Source organism: Bos indicus x Bos taurus, chromosome 20 (genome assembly GCF_003369695.1).
Source record: "Bos indicus x Bos taurus breed Angus x Brahman F1 hybrid chromosome 20, Bos_hybrid_MaternalHap_v2.0, whole genome shotgun sequence".
NCBI classification, from domain to species: Eukaryota; Metazoa; Chordata; class Mammalia; order Artiodactyla; family Bovidae; genus Bos; species Bos indicus x Bos taurus.
This window is the reverse complement of record NC_040095.1, coordinates 27,611,771-27,633,841: the sequence shown is the minus strand read 5'-3', so window position 1 is coordinate 27,633,841 and position 22,071 is coordinate 27,611,771.

Genomic DNA, 22,071 nt, shown 5'->3' with positions numbered 1-22,071 from the left:
ACAAAGATCAATTCTGTCACTTTTGGGATTGCACCCAAGTACAGCATTTTGGACTCCTTTGTTGACTATGAGGGCTACTCCATTTCTTCCTTCTCTTGAAGACTTCTTTAAGATTTTTTTGCAAGGCAGATCTATCAGCAATATGAGCTGCATACTCAGTCGTGCGTGACTCTGCAACTCACAGTCTGTAGCCTGCCAGGCCCCTCTGTCAATTCTCTCAGTTTTTTATTGTTAGAGAAAGTTTTTCTTTCTCCTTCACTTTTGAAGGTTGAGGTTAAGAGGACTTTCCTGGTGGCTCAGATGGTAAAGCGTCTGCCTACAATATAGGAGACCCGGGTTCGATCCCTGGGTAGGGAAGATCCTCTGGAGAAGGCGATGGCACCCCACTCCAGTACTCTTGCCTGGAGAATCCCATGGAGGGAGGAGCCTGGTAGGCTACAGTCCATGGGGTTGCAAAGAGTCAGACACGACTGAGTGACTTCACTCACTCGAAGGTTAACTGCATGGGGTACAAAATTCTGTGTTGGTGTTCTTTTTTTCCCAACACTTTGAATGCTTCATGCTATTCTCTTCTTGCTTGCATTGTTTCTTCAGATGTAATTCTGATCTTTGCTTCTCTATAGATATTTTTCCTCCTCTGGCTTCTTTCAAGATTTTCTCATTTTTGATTTTCTGAAATTTGAAGGTGAAATGTCTTGGTGTAGGGTTTTGTTGTTATTTTTTAAGCCCTTAATTCTTCTTGGTATTCTCTGAGCTTCCTGGATTGATGATTTGGTGTCTGGAATTAATTTGAGGAAATTCTCAGTTATTATGCCTTCAAATATTATTCTGTCCCTTTCTTTCTTTTCTTGTTACTCCAATACACATATATTAAGCCTTTTGCAAGAATCTCACAGTTCTTGGAAATTCTGTTGCCTTTTTCAGTCTTTTTTCTCTTTGATTTCCAGTATGGGGGGTTACTATGTCAGATCCCCAAGCTCAGAGATTCTTTCCTCAACCTTGTCCAGTCTACTAAAGAATTCATCAAAGGTATTGCTCATTTCCTGTTACTAATAGTGTTTCCAATTTTCAGCACTTCTTTTTTATTTTTTTTAGAATGTCCATCTCTTCACTTACATTATCTATCTATTCTTGCATGTTGTCTATTTTTTTCCATAAAAGCCCTTAGCTTATTCACCATAGCTTAAAAACATTTTAGTATAATAATTCAAACATTCATGGCATACTTGATCCTGATTCTGATGCTTGTTTAGTCTCTTCAAGCAGTGTTGCTTTTCATTGTGCCTTGTAATTTTTTGATGAAAGATGGACACAATAAACTGGATGAGACTGTGGTAACTAGGCCCTTAGCAATGTGTGATAAGGTTTGTGGGAGGGGAAGCATGTTCTAGTCCTATGATAGGTTTGTCTTTTGACAAGCCTGGCCCTGGACTGTGAACTTCACCAGTGCTTCTCAGGTTTTTCTCTACTTTTGGTGGGACAGTATGGCTAGAGGGGACTGCAGTAGGCTCTAATAAAACCTCATCAGGTTAGGCTTTGGTAAAATCTTTCTCCTAAGGGTAGCTCTTACTAGGAAGAACAAAATGCTCTGGTGTATTTCAGAGTGGTTCTCTTTCCCCTCCCTCTGCTGGAACATAAAGGGAGTTTTCTCTGTTATTCAATGTGAGGACTTGGTAGATCTCCTATGACTGGGTCCCACTGGAGTTCCTAACCCTCAGATTTGTCCACCCTGAGTCTCCAATCCTACAGAGGTTTCTGCTTAGGTAATTTATATTCCATGTACTCTCCTGTTGACCTCTCTCCAATTTGGGGGGCAGTAGTTTGCTCTATGATCTCCTTTTCAAATGGATCTAAAAAGAATTGCTGATTTTTCAGTTTGTTCAGGTTTTTTTTTCCTTTTTGTTAAGATGGAGTGGCAACTTCCAAACTCCTTACACACTGATGGGAAACCACAAGTCTCAATTCATTACCACTTCAGTGGTTAACATCTGAATTTCAAGAAAAGAATTTGACATAGATATTTTGCTGGCGATAGCTGTGAAAATAGAAATTTTTGGTAAATTCCGATCTTGAATTACATTAGTTTAATAAATGTTTGAAGAACATATTGAGGGGAGTTTGGAAAATATTTTCTATATGAGAATATGAGTATATCATAGAAGTAGACATTCAATTAGAAGAGAAATAACATAAGGTAAATTATGACTTCTGTATTGACTAATGCTGACTAATGACTAACCTTTATTTCCTTTATTTTGTGAAATTAATATCTGAGCCTTTTCTCATGATTTTCATGTACATGAAAAAGTACTATTGACACCTTAATTCTAATGTGGAAAATATTCACATGGGTGCCTGCACTTCTCATCACTGGGAAAGGAATGTGTTATCTTTCATGGCAAAACTGTCTTTTTGTTGCAGTCACTGTGGTTGGTATTGAATCCTTGGGAGCAGGCAGCATGTGGCACAGCTTGACCTCTCAGATCAGGCAGATTAAGAACATTCTATTTTCCACCCAGTCAATGCAGGGCCTATGGTTAATGATTACTTAGAGCATAAATCCCACAGCTGATTTGCTGTCATTTGGAAATGATCAGAGCCCATGTCCAGCAAAATCTGGCAGTGACATTTTTGGCAAGGTCTTTCAATAACAGATGCTTTCAGAAAAGAGAGAGCAAGCCAGGATGAGCAGATAGGGTTTGGGTGGGGGGAGTGGAATCAGCGTATATTTCACATAAAATTTATTTTGCTTATCATTTAACCATGTACCCTCATTCTCTCAAAACAATGGGTTGATGTTGGAGTCCTGAGGGTGATCATACATTACACATCACTATGAGGATGAAAAAGCATTGCTCACTTTCTTATTCCGGGTACACAGTTGTGAATTCTATCTCCATAGTCAGAAGTGCACTGTAATAATTTCAACTACTTCAGGCAATAACGTTTTTAAAATATTCATCAGGATACTTTTTTAGGTCACTAAAAAGGGAAATTGGCAACGCCCATCTTTCTTAAAATAGAGAAGAGGATATAGAGGAGTAGAATTAAGAATTAAGGTGAAGAGTCATAAAAGAATATGAATTTCCTCACAGTAGCAAGTGTGTGGTGATTATCTCATCCCTCTGTTCATTGTTTCTATTGTTACTTTTTCTTTCTTTCTCTTCCCTTCTCTCACCTCACATTCAAACTGTGGATGCTGGTGTGCAATAGACACGACTGTGTATCTACTGGTTAAAGGGGTTGGGCTGAGCTGGGGTGGACTAAGCTTTCTAGCCTGCAAGTTTTCCTGAAGGCTTTCATCAAACCCTAGAGACCTATGTGTGTGCTTAGTTGCCCAGTCATGTCCAGCTCTTCGTGACCCCATTGGCAGGACTGCAGCCCGTCAGGCTCCTCTGTCCATGGAGATTCTTCAGGCAAGAATACTGGAGTGGGTTGCTATGCCCTCCTCCAGGGGATCTTCCCAACCCAGGGATCAAACCCAGGTCCCTTGCATTGCAGGTGGGTTCTTTACCATCTGAGCCACCAGGGAAGCCCAGTGACCTATATTACCTACATTTGAGATGTGCTCCAGAAAACACAATGTATGCAACTAGATAACTGAGCAAAATTTCAAGGGAGTCAGAGTTACCTTTTGATCATGCTCATTTTTCTTTTTTGAACTCTTGCTTTCCTGCCTGTCAGTTACACAGATCCCCAAGAGTGGCACATCTATAGCTATCCAAATCTACCAACTCTACCAAAGGCTGCTCTTAACCAAGGGATATACTACAAAATTAACCTCTAATGTTGATCCAGCTCACCTATGATCTATATTATTAATATTCTCTGAGCTTTGCTAATGTCAAGACTATATTTATTTGGACCTATGATTATATTCATAGGGCTTCTCTGGTGGCTCAGTGGTAAAGAATCCATCTGCCTGGGTCAGGAAGATCTCCTGGAGAAGGAACTGGCAAACCACTCTAATATTCGTGCCTGGGAAATCCCATAGACAGAGGAGCCTGGCAGGCTACAATCCATGGGGTCTCAAAAGAATCGGACATGACTTAACGACTAAACACCAAATGTATAATCATAGACATCACTACAAATGACTGACAGGCAACTCTTTCTGAAGTATCCACATGTAAAATGAGTATCTTTAGAACAAATTATTCTTGAATAATAACATGCTAGATTGAAGATGAGGAAACAGTACATCTATAAGAATTTTGGTAATTTTTCTCCTCTTGTGATATGTATGAATCAGTATAGTATAGAATAGCTTATGCACACTCAGTCCTGTCTGACTCTTTATATCCCTGTGTACTGTAGCCCACCAGGCTCCTCTGTCCATGGAATTTTCCAGGCAAGAATACTTGAGTGGGTTGCCATTTCCTTCTCCAGAGGATCTTCCTGACCCTGGGATGGAACACACATCTTTTTCCGTCTCCTTCATTGGCAGGCAGGTTCTTTACCAACCGAGTCAAACAGCTATTAAAATGACCTAAAAATATAAAGATAGATAAGGCAAGACTGATATGGAAAAACTGCCATCACTGACATGCAGCTTTCATCAGACCCAAGTCAGCAGCTCTATGTGTTGCCATCTCCCAGGAAGTGGGAAGAGAAGGAAAAAATACATATTGTTTTTACTCCCATTCCATTGATCAACCCAGAGTCACAGGAACTCACAAACTGCAAAGGAGGCTAGGAAACATATTCCCTAGCGAAGAAAACATATTCTTATACATATTACCATGCTTTAAAGAATGTGACCATTACATTACCGAAGAAAAGAGAGACTGGTTAGTTTTAGATAAAAATAAGCACTACAGCACTGTTTTTGTAAAACAAATGCAAAATTTGGTCCAGAAGACACAGTACCATTAGATAGATTTGATGTTAGTTCAACTATATTACTCAGAGAGTTTTGATTCCTACTGTGATTGCAATCTGATAAGGTTATTTCTTGAGGTGAGTCAAGAAAAGCTCCACGCGAGCATGAACCCATGTACCGCAAAAAACAAAGACAGAGAATGTGTTCTTATCAGCTTTGAAGATGACATAAATGTGGTGGGAAAATCAGTTCACAAAATGACAGAATCCAAATTCCATAAAATCCTGGCAGGCTGACACTAAAAAGATGGGAATTAATACATATTGAATGGAAAGTGGCTTTAAGCTCAAAACAACTCTACAAATACAGAATGATTTAGCAATTCATATACTAAAGGTATGAGTTTCCTTAAGCATAATCCAATACACATTAGTACTGAGGCACAGCTGCCCAAGAGCTAAAAACATTTTTAAAATGGCAAGCAATGATTCTGCTGAATTCTGCATCGAATTGGACACATCTATACCACTGTTATTAAGATAAGTGCCAAATTTGGAGAGGGCTTCAATAACACAGACATTTACTTCATATCTGGAATGACTGAAAGAACTATGAATATTTTGAAGAAGACAAGGCTTATGAGAGACAATGAATGACGACAAATCAGCAAGTAGTTGAAGAACTATCAAAAGAATATATAATCCTCTAGGACCAAACTGGAATATTTGGATTATACAGAGAAAGATATTCAATTAAGTCTAGGAAAGTTATTTCCAATAATAAAACTGTGAAAATGGTATACCTTTGGGGGAAGCAATATGTCTAATCTATATTCTTCCATAACATTCAAAGTTTCTACCAATTCAGAGATTCCATAACATCATTACATATCTTTCAGCAAAATGATTCCTTTAGCTGCACATATGTATAGTTATACTGGTATATATACTAACATGCTCATAATTAGTCCATTAGAAATAAGAAAAATGGCAAGGGTTTCCTGTGTAGACAGGGAACTATATTCAATATCTTGTAATAACCTATAATGGAAACCTCAGATATGCAGAGGATACCACTCTAATGGCAGGAAGTGAAAAGGAACTAAAGAGCCTCTTGGTGAGGATTAAAGAAAAGAGTGAAAAAGCTGGCTTAAAACTCAACATTCATAAACTAAGATCATGGCATCTGGTCCCATCACTTCAGGCAAATAGAAGGGAAAAAGTGGAAGCAGTGACAGATTTTATTTACTTGGGCTCCAAAATCACTGCAGATAGTGACTACAGCCACGAAATTAAAAGACATTTGCTCCTTGGAAGGAAAGCTATGACAAACCTAAACAGAATATTAAAAAGCAGAGACATCACTTTGCTGACAAAGGTCTGACTAGTCCAAGCTATGGTGTTTCCAGTAGTCGTATGTGGATATGAGAGTTGGACCATAAGGAAGGCTGAGCAAGGAAGAATTGATGTTTTCAAACTGTGGTGCTGAAAAAGACTCTTGAGAGTCCCTTGGATTGCAAAGAGATCAAACCAGTCATTCCTAAAGGAAATCAACCCTAAATATTCACTGGAAGGACTGTTGCTGAAGCTGAAACTCCAGTACTTTGGCCACCTGATGCAAAGACCTGACTCACTGGAAAAGACCCACATGCTCTGAAAGATGGAAGGTAAAAGGAGAAGGGGCAACGGAGGATGAGATGGTTAGATATCATCACCGACTCAATGGCCATGAATTTGAGCAAACTCCAGGAGATAGTGGAGGACAGAGGAGCCTGGCATGCTGCAGTACATGGGGTGGCAAAGTGTCACACACAACTTAGCGACTGAACAAAAACATAATGGGAAAAATATTAAAAAGAATTTATATGTGCGTGTATATATATATATTGTGTGTGTATCACTAAATCACTTTGCTGTTCATCTGAAAATAACACAATATTGTAAATCAAATATAGTTCAGTAAAATAAATAAATGTAAGAGACTCTTCTTCCATGAGTAACCTAAAAACTTTCCCTATGAATTACAAAGGACAGTTGAAAATTGTTATCCAAAGCTGATACGTGAAAGCACTGTGAGGCTTAGAGCTCATTATGGGTGTAAAACTGTGTACAAAAGTGATCAACCTTATATATCAGCATATTCTTCATCTAGGTATAAGGAGGGTCACACAGTTCTTTAATTCTAAATGACAATTTCAGAATGTGAATGCTATCAATGGAGATTGACAAGGAAAAGTGATACTTGAAGTATCCTTTAAGCTTCAGATTTTTGTTATTTACCTCAAAAGTCGTAGTCACAACATTAATAAAATTTATATTCATTGAACCAGAAAGGAAATTATGGGATTATATTACATATTTCAGCTATATGGGCATCATTTTATAATACCTCTCAAAACAGAAATTCAGAAATATCTTAGACCTCCCTCCCTTGACTATTCTAGTCCAAGTTAATTATTCATACCTCTGTGTTCCTGTGGTATCTCATATATATGTTCATTATAGTGCCACCGCTGCTGCTGCTGCTAAGTCACTTCAGTTGTGTTCGACTCTGTGCAACCCCATAGATGGAAGCCCACCAGGCTCCCCCGTCCCTGGGATTCTCCAGGCAAGAACACTGGAGTGGGTTGCCATTTCCTTCTCCAATGCATGAAAGTGAAAAGTGAAAGTGAAGTTGCTCAGTCGTGTCCGACTCTTAGCGACCCCATGGACTGCAGCCCACCAGGCTCCTCCATCCATGGGATTTTCCAGGCAAGAGTACTGGAGTGGGGTGCCCTTGCCTAACCACATTGAACTTAACCACATAAAATTCAAGCATGTTGTTTTCCATGTTGGGTAGTGCTACAGACTATGTATAAGGGAATTCTATTTCTTAAATGTGATCCACACTCTCATATCACCTCTCTCATTTATTCATTATTCAGTGAATTATGCCAAACATTATTCTGGGAACTAGGTATGGCTCACGGGAGGTACTTGAGGAATAAACATAAAAACACATCTTTACGACTCAAAAAGATATATACTGTTTTAATAAAGAAATATGTATTATCTGAAAATCAAAGAGACCTCACAGAGAAAGTAGCATTTGAGATGAGCTGAGAGAAAAGGTAAGATTTTGCATTTAGAGGCTTCAAGGAGAGTGCGGAGGCATCGCAGGCACATGGCAATGCAATTATACCATCTCATTTCACCCATTAGCTTTTGAGTTTCTCAGAGCCAGAGATAGCATCTTACTCACTGTGTTAGCTTGCTAGGGCTACTGTAACAAGGTACTACAAACTGGATACAAACCAAAGAAATGCATTTTCTCATAGTTCTGGAGACTAGAAATCCAAACCGGAGTTTTTGTCCAGGTCATGTCTTCTATGGAGCATCTAAAGGAGGATCTTTTCTTGCCTCTTCCAGCTTGGGGTACCACATGCATTCCTTGGCTTATGGCAACATAACTTCAATCTCTGCTCTGTCTTCATGTGGCCATCCTCTCCCTGTAGACGATGTGGTGTCTCTACATTATCTTCCTTCTCTGTATGTCTGTGTGCCTTCACATGGCGTTCAATTCTTTCTGTGTGTCTATGCCGTGATTTCCCTATTCTTGTAAGGACATCATTTATATCGGACTAGGGCCCACCCTAATGACATCATCTTAATGTGATGACTGCTGCAAAGACCCTATTTCCAAATAAGTTCACATCCACAATTACCCAAGATTAATATTTTGACACATCTTTTGGGGGGACACAATTCAATCCATAACAATCAAATTTACAATGTAAATATCTATCAATGAATCTACTAAATTTTTGGCACCTGGTACACATTGGCTAAATAAAATGTTCTTTCTTATATCCTACTGAAATCCTCACATTGTCATTTAAAATTATCTAATTTACTATTGATTCAGGAAAACTTAGAAATAAATGATTACTATCATATGAAAATATTTGAGGTACTTGAAAGTTGTATTGTCACCCTTAGCTGTGTATTTCTCCAATTAAACTATTCAAATACTTTTCCCTATAAATCCTAGTTTCTAGCTCTTCAATCATCTTTGTTACTACCCTCTGTATTCCAACATGAACTTATAATTTATCCAATCAGAAATACATTTTGGGCTATGTCAGACACTCAAAAGATTTACTATGCAATATCATTTTTCCTAAACCCCTGTTTCCTTTTCTTTGTAACATTTTGTCCACATTGTTAACATGGAGACATTAAATGCTTTATAATAAATTTTGGGTTTGAATTTAATCATTTTTAATGAGAAATTATCAAAAATATGGCTAGAAAACTCATCTGTAAACTTGATGATTTTTTTATACTTTAAAATGAGAAAAAAATCATATTGAAAATTGCTGAAGTATGACCTGACATGTTTCACCTAACCTCCAAAGATAACTTTTCCGTTGTGTTTTATTAAATTCTGTGAGGCACAGCACTCTCTGTCAATTCAGGGCTCTCTGCTACCTATGGGTCTTATTTTACATCAAGAGCAGCTGAACTTCACACCTATATTTGCCACCCTTCTGGATCCTTCCTCCTGAGCTTATTAACAACATCCAGCAACTACCTGGAAGACATACTGCAAGAAAAAATTAATGTTTTCTGCAAGGAGCAAAAAAGCTTTCTATTCCCATATGTCAGCACTGCAGAGCAGGCCTATTGCCAAAAACTAATAGCATTTAAACAATAGTTCATTCAGGTGAGAGTTATGAAAATGCTCCTCTTCTGAGATGATTCACTAGATCTTATTATTCAAAAGTGAGAATAAAATTGGTTGATTTTGCATCTAAAAACTGAACGCATTGAAAACGAAGCCAGAGATCTGATCCTTAGTCCAAGATCCCTAGTCCAAGTTTCTCACATAACTTGCTCTTTGACAACGAATTTTCACATGACCTCAGCATCTCCATTTTCTCACATGCAAAATTAAGAGAAAACAACCTCTTACCTACTGATTATGAGGATAAAGAGAAATCACAAGCAGAATAACTCAGACTGTAAGGCGCTGAGCATATTTCAGATGTTAATATGCCAACTTGGAATTTTAAAAAAGCTAAAATCTATAAATCAAGAAAACGACAAAAGAGCATCATTGCTGATTAACGGTTACTCACCACTCTGTGTCTGCACTTTGGGAAATTATCTTTTTATGTTCTCTTTGTGTGTGGACTTTCAACCCAGAATATAGTATGAAAATTTCATATTATTATTGCCTTACATTTTTTCTGATAAATCTTTTCTCCCACAGTACTTTGCAGGAGAGAACTATATGCTGTGGAGTTCAAGGTCATAGAAAGTCACATATCCAACCTTCTGGGCTGAGGAGTAATAAACTCAGTACAGCACTTTCTCCTGGTTTGAGACTTAACATCTGTTGCCATCTAGAAATGAAAATGCAGTTTTGTGTATAGAATTCAAACACGTGGAACCAGCTAAGACTGTAATAAGGAAAAGTAAAAACGATTGTTAACATTGAACCCTGTTTTAGTACAAAATTATCAATAAAGTTGATGAAGGTCACCTGACTTGAGTAAATGTTTTGACATAGTCTTGACAGACAAACCTAGACCAAATATAAGACAACAAAAGTATGAGCAGTGAGACTGCATGATTTTTATTTTATTGATATTTTAGCTTCCCTGTATTTCCTAATTTTCTTATAATGAACACCATTTACCTGTGAAATCTAAATAAATAATTTAATTGATTTATTAATCATTACCCAATCTTGAAGGCTAAACATTAACACCATATCCTTCATGAAGCCTTTAGCAACTCCTAGTTCAACAATAATAGCATTCCTGTTTGAATTAGAGCTATTTGATAACATTTTATTTTTCTTACAAACTCAAAAATTGCTTCCACAGATTCAACAACGAATGTTCAGGGTCTGTATTAGGTTTATATTTGTATGCACTTGTATGTCTAGCACAGTGCCTTGTAATAAATATTTACTGAATTTGTTGAATTGAGAAGGTCATGATGACAAAACATGATAAATCATTGGCACCAACTACAACCATTTGGTCTTATTTGATTATAGATGAGAAACCTAACATATGAGTTGGGAGAGGTTTTTTAAAAGCATTTGAAAATACACTTTGAAAGAGGTATTAAAATGAATGAACAGCCAGTTGGAGTTTCAGGGTAGAGAAATGAGGTGTGAATTCAGCTCCAAATAAATATGTTTAACTGTCTGACAGAAAATGTTGCCATAAGATATTAGAACTCAGAGAGAAGACAGAGATTCAACGTATTGAGAAATCAATGTGATGAGTATCCACAGAAAGGTTAAGACTCTCAAAAAGCTATTTGAAATTGTTATAAGCAATCGTATTCTGGAGGGAGAAATGTGACTGTTCGATATTCTAATGTGATAAGTTGTCTTATCTGGGATCTGTGAGGCCAAAGGAAGTGTTCCTAGGAAAAGTGCACCTCTAATGTATGTTGGTAAACTTTGTACAGTTGGTGCTAGCATTTGAATATATATTAAAATATACATCTGTGGATAGAAGGTCTTTGTTATTCAGTGATAACCTTGCTGCTTCCTCAGTTAGCCCACAAGGTAAAAAGAGGGTTACTTCCTGGAATAAAAGTCACTCTCCTGTTCATGCTTCATCACACAAATCACTAACGATTAGGGCTCTCCACTCTCTGGCATAGGACACCGACTCCTGTCTTTCGACACTACAAAGTGATTCTGGCCACAGAAGACACAAAACACTTAGGTCATGTTGTTTAGCTCAATATGCTACCTTTGCTTAAGTGATACACACAGTGACACTCTGCTCATATCGTCCTCCAATAAGAATTTGTAGTCTCAGCTACTGAGAGTGCTGTCAGCAAATAGCCTTCACCTGTGTGCCCCTTCATTCCTTGCTTTGGCTGCAGAAAGCCACCTTGGCCAAGTTCAAACCTTTCAGAGAGGGGGGCATATTAACTGATAGACTGAAGCAAGATTATAAAGGCCAGACCATTTCCCCCTAACTCAAGACAACTGTGATGGGTCATTTTAGCTCCAGAGATCCCGGTGGGATCAGTTGAAGTTGATGTTGGGTCTACAACAGGGTGAAACAGACAAACTTGGAAGTTGACTTTCATTAATTGATTAATAACCCAAGCAAGGACTCAAAGAAAATAATAATAACAGAATATTAGAGAGCATTCTAGGCAGTATGACTAGTTTATAGGAATGCCATCAGCAGAGCATGGCATGGATGAAGCTGGGAAAAGTAAGCTTCATAAAAGAAAGAGTATCACTAAATTAAGCTGAAGAAACAGGTGGCAAAGACTATGGCTGACTACAGCTGATCTTGGCAGTAGGAAGGCATGACCATATTACAATGGGAACACTGAAAAGGAGTAAGAGAAAGGTGGATTTCATTTGCTAAACAATGAGAAGTTAGTGAGTTTTTAAAATAGGAGATGAGAATTTTGTTTTAGGAAACTTTAAAGGAGTCAGCATGGAAGACGGATTTGAAAGGGCTCAGTAAAGCTGGATAGGCAGAGGGTGACATTAGGAAGCTGTTACACCTATCCCACCATAATGGAAGCCAGAGTGTAAAATAAAAAATTGTGTGTGTGTGTGGAGAGAGGGAGAGAGATGGGGCACAATTTCAAAAAGAATTTGAAAGAAGAAATAGCAGAAAGAATTGTATTATAAGAGGTTTGCTATATGTGAATTAAATTGAGTAGCAGTCCTTCCAAAACTTTTCCTACATGTCAAAGATCATTTCACAAATATGGTTTATTGAACACTTAAATCTATCAATATTATACCAAGTACTTTTAGGTATATTTCATTAAGTCGCCTACTCCTGTAAGAGAGAATTTCGCTTTCTAGTTTGCAAATAAAAAATCTATTTTAAAAGATCAGAATTTAGAAAAGGTCAGAGAGCTTTCCAATATCACCTAGCTAAAAAATACCAGAACTGAAATTTTAACACAGGCCTATTTGAACTAATTGTTACCTCTCGTTACTATACTTCTATATATCTAAAATATGAAAATTTCAATATTAAGAGTTTCCTTCTTTATTAAGTAATGTGGGGCAAGAAATTTCAAATCATCTATCCATGATCACTTATTGATGCCAAAATATTAATATTTTTGAAGTACTGCTGCTGCTAAGTCACTTCAGTCGTGTCCAACTCTGTGCGACCCCAGAGACGGCAGCCCACCAGGCTCCCCCGTCCCTGGGATTCTCCAGGCAAGAACACTGGAGTGGGTTGCCATTTCCTTCTCCAATGCATGAAAGTGAAAAGTGAAAGTGAAGTCGCTCAGTCATGTCCGACTCCTAGTGACCCCATGGACTGCAGCCTACCAGGCTCCTCCATCCATGGGATTTTCCAGGCAAGAGTACTGGAGTGGGGTGTCATTGCCTTCTCCGAATATTTTTGAAGAAGTCTAACCCTAAGCCATTATGTCACATGGAACTCTTAAGAGTAATAAATGGTCTAAAACTAAGGCTTCAAGGCAACTACAAGTTCCCTCTACTCCTCTTGGCACAATTTATTAACAGATGCTGGCATATTCTTTTGTAAACTCATATCTTCTTAGTACGTTTAGAAGTCCTTTATCCTCTACTTAACAGTTTGCTTCTTCAGAGATTCATTACTTTTTTCACTTGGAAGTTTTTGTGCTACTGAAGAAAGTACAGGCTATTTACAAGATGTTTTGTTTTATTTTCTCTGATGTTCAGTCCAGAATTCAGTGAGAAAGAAACTTTGCAGCAGGTCAGTGATGAAAATAGAACATAGAAAACATGCATTTTGGAAACTGAAACTGACTTCGGCCCAGTGATAGAGCTGCCTTACTAAAGAATGTTTAGGGAAGTATTCATATTACATTCTTATTTGCATTACATATCCTCAGCTATGTCTAGAAGGAGTTACCAAGACATATCTTGTAATATTACCTAATTCAGAAGGATCATGCTCTGTAGACAATGGAGTAAGTTCTGAGTGAAGATAAACCTATTCAAGTTTGTTGGCCAATTGCCTACCAACAGCTCACTCAGGACACTCTTGCTGCTGCTGCTGCTGTGAAGTCGCTTCAGTCGTGTCCAACTCTGTGCGACCCCATAGACGGCAGCCCACCAGGCTCTGCCGTCCCTGGGATTCTCCAGGCAAGAACACTGGTGTGGGTTGCCATTTCCTTCTCCAGTGCATGAAAGTGAAAAGTGAAAAGGGAAGTCGCTCAGTCGTGTCCGACTCTTAGCGACCCCATGGACTGCAGCCTACCAGGCTCCTCCATCCATGGGATTTTCCGGGCTGGAAAATCTGGAGTGGGGTGCCATTGCCTTCTCCCAGGACACTCTTAGATATATGATAATTATTATAATCTGACCATTTACATTAACTTTATAAAAGGGATATCTTCACAAATTTCTGAAACTCAACTGACTGAATATTTATATATTCCATATATTTCATTACTGCAGAAGAGATTAGTGAAGAACCTAGAAACTCTTGAACTGTCAAAACCTAGGTGGGGGTCCTTAAAGTCAGCCTGGATTCATAAGAAGGCCTCTTGATCACCTTCCATGGAAATGAAGCTGCATTTTCTGGTTATAATGTGTATCTTAGCCACTCACTTTGTTTTCAATCCCTTAACCATGGTGGTGGTGGTTTAGTCACTAAGTCGTGTCCGACTCTTGCGACCCCGTGGACTGTAGCCTGCCAGGCTCCTCTGTCCATGGGGACTCTCTGGGCAAGAATACTGGAGTGGGTTGCTATTTCCTTTTCCAGGGGATCTTCCTGACCCAGGAATCAAACCCAGGTCTCCTGCATTGAAGGCACATTCTTTGCCAACAGAACTATGAGGGAAGCCCTCCCTTAACCATGCCTCCTTCTAAATCAATTCAAGGTCATGGACAAAACTCTTATTTAAAGGCAATATTCCATGCAAATAATTTATTGATATGCTGCAGGAAAGCACAAATAGAGGGAGAGTGACGCTACAGAGAGTTACGGAAGTGTGTCCATTCCTGTATTACATGGCCAGGCCACCTTGGGATAAACTGCTACCAATGGTTGAGTATAGAAACATAACATTTGTCAATAGAACTTAACATTCTGAGAAGTGTCATCATGGTGACAGGTTAATTGCGTGGAATAATCATTTCAAGCAGGAAATCAAAAGGATTAGCAATGAATTGCATTTTGTAAAACACACATACAGTATATCCTCACACACAGGAAAAATTATATACCCCAAGGAAGCATTAGATTCATGTTTGGGTTTATTGAGACCATGGTATATGTGTGTATGTGTGTGTGTGTATAATATTTTATGGGAGATGATAACAATGGACAATATCAATATCATTTGGGTAACTAATAAATGCTCATTAGGAACTTTTGGAAGTCTTTACATTTGTCCTTTGATGATAGCATTATAGAAATATAACAAAAGCTCATTGAGCTTTGGACTTTAGGGTTTTTCTAGATTTTTTTTTTTTTAATGTGGACCATTTTTAAAGTCTTTATTGAATTTGTTACAATATTGCTTGTGTTTTATGTTTTGGTTTCTTGACTGTAAGGCACGTGGGATCTCAGCTCCCTGACCAGGGTTCAAACCCACACCCCCTACATTGGAAGGGGAAGTCTTAACCACTGGACCACCAGGGAAGTTCTGAGCTTTTGACTTTAATGTCCCTACTTTGAGAGGCCCTCCTTGACTGCCCAGTCTAAGGTAACTCCCTTTCTCTAACACATTACTCTGCTTTTTTATTGTCCACTAATATATCATTATTTAATATTTTCTTGTACATTTAGGTAATTATTTTCTGTCTTCCTCAACTAGAATTTAAGCTCTGTAAAAGTAGAACTTATTTTGGTTTTGTTTACCAGCATGTCCTCAATATCTGGCATATAATAGGATCTCCATATGAATGCATAGAAAACATCTTTTTAAATGACTCCAACCTTGGATGATATTTCAACTAGTATTTATTAAGGGTATGTATTATGTCTGACTCAGCTATACCAATAATTATGACTTTTAATCTTCAGAACAACCTTGTGAAGTGAGGATTAATTACACCTTCTAAAGATGAGAAACCAAGGTTCAGAAATCTTCTCTTCACTCTTCAGTTTCCCACATGGTACATTTCTACACAAATTGTCACATGATCATGTGCTCTTATTGTGGTTTCCAGTTTTTTGCTACTTGTGGGTATTATCAACTATATGTTAAACTCCTCAACATAGGGATAGTGTCTTCTATTGACTTTATCTTCACATTTGTATTCATCATGGTGATAGACATGATAGAGTTGTAGGTAAGAAGTGAAATAGTTAAGTGGTTACGTAAACAAGATGGAAAATACATCCCCATAACTGGAGTGGAATGTGATCCTGTGTAGAGGTCATGGAATTTCCCCTCAATCTATTCCTAGCTAGGAACTCAAGATCAACTAACATATCTGGACTGACTCAAAGCTAATAACGGGGATCAAGCAGTTCTCTGTTTTGGGATTCCTTGGCAAGGAGGAAAAAAGCATGTACAATTGTACAAGATTCCCCACATCTGCATCTCTATGGCTATAGATTAGCAAACTAAGGCACAGAAGCAGAGCAACTTGCCAAAGGCCAGACAATTATTTAATGGCTGATAGAGAATTTTGGCAGTAGATGCTGTAATTGAAATTCTAACACTTAAAAATCAAGGTCTGAGCCAGTTCTGAATTCATCCTCCACCTTTAGAATATGTGGGTCTTATGAAGTAGTTGATTTCTTCCCATTGGAACTTGGTTTTCATTGTCTGTTTTCAGAGTGCTTGGTTTAAACCATCTTAAAGCCATAGGTTTTAACCATATTAATAAAAATAAGGAGCAAATGTTACATGTATTTAAAAAATTGTATGATAATAATAGTATATTTGTCACAAATAGGCATTTTTGAGTAGTCAAAATTCTTAGCACTTAATTTTTTCTAAATAAATTTTAAATTGATAAAGAGTTCAAGCTAGATCTTTTGCTATCTACTCTTGCTTTCATTATATTATTTTATATAATATAATATAAAGTTAGTATCAGGGGCTTCCTGGGTGGCTCAGTGGGTAAAGAATCCTCCTGCAACGCCAGAGACACAGAAGACTCGGTTCAATCCCTGCGTCAAGAAGATGCCCTGAAGGAGGGCATGGTAACCCACTCCACTGTTCTTGTCTGAGAATCCTCTGGACAGAGGAGCCTAGCAGGCTTTAGTCCATAGGGTGACAAAGAGTCAGACACGACTGAAGCGACTGAGTACGCATAGTTCCTATCTGTGAAATTTCCTTTTATTAATTAACTAGCAAAACATAATGAGTTAGACATGCTATTGTGTGTACTTCGGGCAACCTTCAAAAGTGAGATACGGTTATTGTTTTCTGTTCTATAGTCCTAGAACACAGTGACATTTAAATAATGCGAGAGATAAATAAAACAGGTGCTGAAGTTTGAATAATACTGTCCTTTAAGACTTTTAACAGCACTGTAGACTATTTCAGGTGATTCTAGTGTCCTTATAGAGCCATGACACATTCTATTTACATTATAACAGATATAAGATGTGTATAAATGATTAAAAACATACTTTTTAAAAAAAATACCTTATCTCTATGAAGTAGTCATAAATTAGATATTATTAAGCATTTCTACTAGATTAGGATTCTTTTTTTTTTTTTTTTTTAGATTAGGATTCTTATCCAAGAGAAATTTCCTTACCTTTCCTAAAATAAAGCTTTAGATAGCCAGAGGAAATAAGCAAGAGGAAACGAAGTCTTTGAATTATCTAGTTTGATAAAGATACTTTCACCAAACACCACCTTTTTAACACATAGCTTCTTCCTTATTCATACTTCATTATTCATTATTGACATTTGCAGTTTAATTTCTTCTTGCTCTCTAGTAAAAGAATTTTGTCAATTTCAGAAGTGATTATTAAAAGATCTCATTATAGTTTTTCTAAAAAACATTGAATGTATTAGGAAAATATGTAAGACTTGATTTAAAAGAGTGAAATGGATTCTACTGGCACAAAAAACATGTTACTTATATACAGATTGTTCATTTTAATAACAAAACCTGTAAATATAGGCTGGGTAACATATTTGCACACTAACCAAAATATAACCTAAACCATATTATCATAATCTAATTGCTTTATTATAGAACTCAACTCTTTTAAATTAGCTACAAAATATCACATTTAAAATTTTTGTGTGTAGAAAAATATATGCATTTGTAATCATGAGATCATGTTAAATAGAGATCTTACTTGGAAAAGCAAATTAAGCAAAATCCATTATTTATTTTAATATTGAAAGAATACTAAAATCTGCTAAAGGCATAAAGTGTCAAGTACATAACTCATTTTAAATTATTATCAAGTTTCCCTTTATGTACAAGAAAATGGTACTCCCTCTCTGCAGTAATGCAGAACAGTTTTCCCGTTTTCAGAATTCTTATTTGAGAGTTAACACAAGCTCCAGACTTGCATGTGCCCTATTGCTCACCTAAATCTACATCTTCCAGTTTACAAATAAAGGGAATGTGTGCGTACTCAGTTGTGTCCAACTCTTTGTAGCCCACCAGGCTCTTCTGTCCATGGGATTCTCCAGGCAAGAATACTGGGGTGGGTTGCCATTTCCTTCTCCAGGGGATCCTTCCAACCCAGGGATTGAACCCATATCTCCTGCATCTCCTGCACTGGCAGGAGGATTCTTTACCACAGAGCCACAAGGGAAGCCCCAGGGGAATGAAGTATGCTATTAAAAGCCATACTTTAAGAGCAGATTCTTTTAGAATAGCTTTATAGTGTATGTTCCTAAATGCTCAGCATGTGTTTAATATGTATATCTTAGGAATAGATCATTTTATTTGCACATCACAATAGAATTATTGAGCTAAGAAAGCAACATGGTAAATATGACATTCATTTGGATCTCATGAATTATTAAATTTCATCAATTTGTCCAGTATTCAACTTCTCTAAGAATGCAGGATGACCTCATTTCAGAGACACACTTTTAATGTATTGATTTTCCATCCAGAAAATTATATCATTTGGTGCTAAAGAGAAGAGACTTTTATTTTAGGAAAACATAATTTTTAGCTTTGAAATTATCAGAGGAGGCTTTGCCCAGTTTACAAAGTGATATTAACAGCAGCATTGATAAAGATAAACACTTAGATCAACTGATCAAACTACTATGTAGAATATAAAGTGGATGACCCCAGACTAAAAGGATTTGAGATCCTCTTAGAACAATGTGTGCACAACTTTCAATAAATACCACATTATTTTACACTTTCTGATTGCTCATAATATTGTATATACTCACATTGCTCTCCAGAATGAGCAGGTCTTGCATCTCTCATGGACCCAAAGCCCTCCAAACCAAGGAATCCATTTTTTTTTCACCTCTAAGTATCTAATTTCATGCTCTAACCACAGTAGAGAATAAATCCTAGCTAAGTAAGGTAAATTTATATTATAGACATTGTGTTGGAGAAGACTCTTGAGATTCCCTTGGACTGCAAGGAGATCCAACCAGTCCATTCTAAAGGAGATCAGTCCTGGGTATTCTTTGGAAGGACTGATGCTGAAACTGAAACTCCAATATTTTGGCCACCTCATGTGAAGAGTTGACTCATTGAAAAAGACTCTGATGCTGGGAGGGATTGGAGGCAGGAGGAGAAGGGGACGACAGAGGATGAGATGGCTGGATGGCATCACTGACTTGATGGACATGAGTTTGGGTGAACTCCGGGAGTTGGTGATGGACAGGGAGGCCTGGCGTGCTGCAATTCATGGGGTCGCAAAGAGTCAGACATGGCTGAGCGACTGAACTGAACTGAACTGACATTGCTAAGATATTATGAATCTAGGCAGAATTCAAGGATTTTCAAGAAAACTTATTCACTCAATATATTTGTGGAAAGCTGAGAATTAGGCTTTCAAGACTGTGGATGGATATGATCATCTGAACTTGGTCCTTACATAGGTTAGAAGAATGACAATAGTCACTTAACTTGTTTGAAAGAGTAAGTTGTAAACGATGCGAATTCAACAAAAATTGATGAAGTGTAGGCTATGTGTCAGAGAAGGCAATGGCAACCCACTCCAGTACTCTTGCCTGGAAAGTCCCATGGATGGAGGAACCTCGTAGGCTACAGTCCATGGAGTTGCTAAGAGTCGGACATGACTAAGCGACTTCACTTTCACTTTTCACTTTCATGCTTTGGAGAAGGAAATGGCAACCCACTCCAGTGTTCCTGCCTTGAGAATCCCAGTGACAGGGGAGCCTGGTGGGATGCCATCTATGGGGTCACACAGAGTCGGACACGACTGAAGCGACTTAGCAGCAGCAGCAGGCTATGTGTCAGGGACAGTGCTGAGATATGAAAGTAGTTTACAGTGTAATGGTGAGCACATCCTACCAAAATCAAATTATTTCAATATAATATGGTGACTCAGCTGAGTTCTCTCCAAGTCATAGCTTTGGATGAAGGCTTGAGTATTAGCAATTTCTATGGACACATGATCCCAGGTTGGAGAAGGAAATGGCAACCCACTCCAGTATTCTTGCCTGGAGAATCCCAAGGACAGAGAAGCCTGGCGGTCTACAGTCCATGGGGTCATAAAGAGTCAGACATGACTGAGTGACTACCACCCACTCATGATCCAAGGTAGGAAAGGTACAGGATGGATACCGTGATGATTCTGGGATCATCTAAGGAGCCTTATGAAATATATTTCAGAACTGTCAGCCCCAAGGGTTGAAAAGGTGAAACATTTATCTATCAGCTCCAGTCACACATCAAGGGTGCTTCCACTACATTAATTTTAGGAATATTCAGGTTTCCTGTGCATAAGAGTTGGCACATTCCCACAGTCATCCCATGCTAAGACAAAGAGAAGCCTGGGCAGTAAATGTCCTGCCCAGTTGTACCTGTACTGACACAGCCAAGGATTACTTGGGTTACATCATTCCTGCCTGGGAACACAGGCTGAAATACAACATAGAGCTTAGAGAATACTGAAATGCTCGATTAACATGGTAAATGCTAAGATCAAGAATGATGTAGAAGCAAAGAAAAGGAACCGTACTTGGGCTTTAGGGAAGACTTCTGAGATAATATTATGGTCGGATAGAGCAAAATAAAAATGTAAGAAGATGATGCTGATACTCCCAATGGAATCAGATCCTAAGGATCATGATTAAGAATACCAGGCTTTAAGTACCCTAAGCTACAGATTCAGAAGAATCACGACCTGTTCAGATCAGCCACCTCTCCACGGGACGCACTGGATGAGAGCCATTTCACACCAGCTTCACTCCAACCCTTGTAAATAAGGTAAAAGCCTTCTCCCATGAAGGAAGTAGTTCTCTCTCTCCTCTAAAGTCCCTGTAGAAGAGCAGTGCCTTCCCCTTCCAAGCAAAGAGGAAAAGGGCCCAAAGGAATCACTTATCACCTGGTGGTATCAGTATATGTATTTAGGCCCAGGATCTGAAGAGGACAGAAAGAGACATCACACTGGGGCACTTCTAGAAGTGAATCCAATACCACTTCCTTCACTCTTGAGTTCTAAGTCACGCAGAACATAGGATAGTGGATCCTAAAGGGAAAAGTAAACCCAAAACTGAGGAGAGGGGAAGGAATAGTGAAAGGTCCTGGAAGTTAGATGAGATTGTGTGTTATACTAGATGGGACAACCAGAGCATGGTGCAAAGAGACACATTCATGAGAACCAAAGGAATCTGAGACAACTGGCTGGTTGGGTGGGGTGGAGGGTGGGTGCAATCACAAAATGTTGGGGAGTTTTTAGGAAGAACCTCTTCATTGGGTCCTCTTGGAAACAACATCTGTCCACAGCAAGCTCATTAAACAGGCTAAAACAGCAGTATAGCCAACCAAATAGGAGACTACAAGACTACAATCTTGCCTTCCTTTGCCTCTAACAGTTAAGGAGGTAATTCAAGGAAAAGGGCTGAGTGAGTGCATGCATGTGTGCCTAAGAGAATGCACACAAGCAAACTAGCAGCCTCACCTCTTCACTTGAAGTAAACTTGCACAGGGTGAGGGGTGAGGGGGTTGAATCAATTATGAAGTTAAAGTCTTAAAGCAAACAGTGCTGAGTCTTAAGAATTTAAGTGAAACTGTTTGAATAAACAGAGATCAATGAAAAACTGCAGAACTGGACTAAGATGGCCCATTAAGGGAACCCATTACATTCCCAGAAAAAGGAGGCTCTA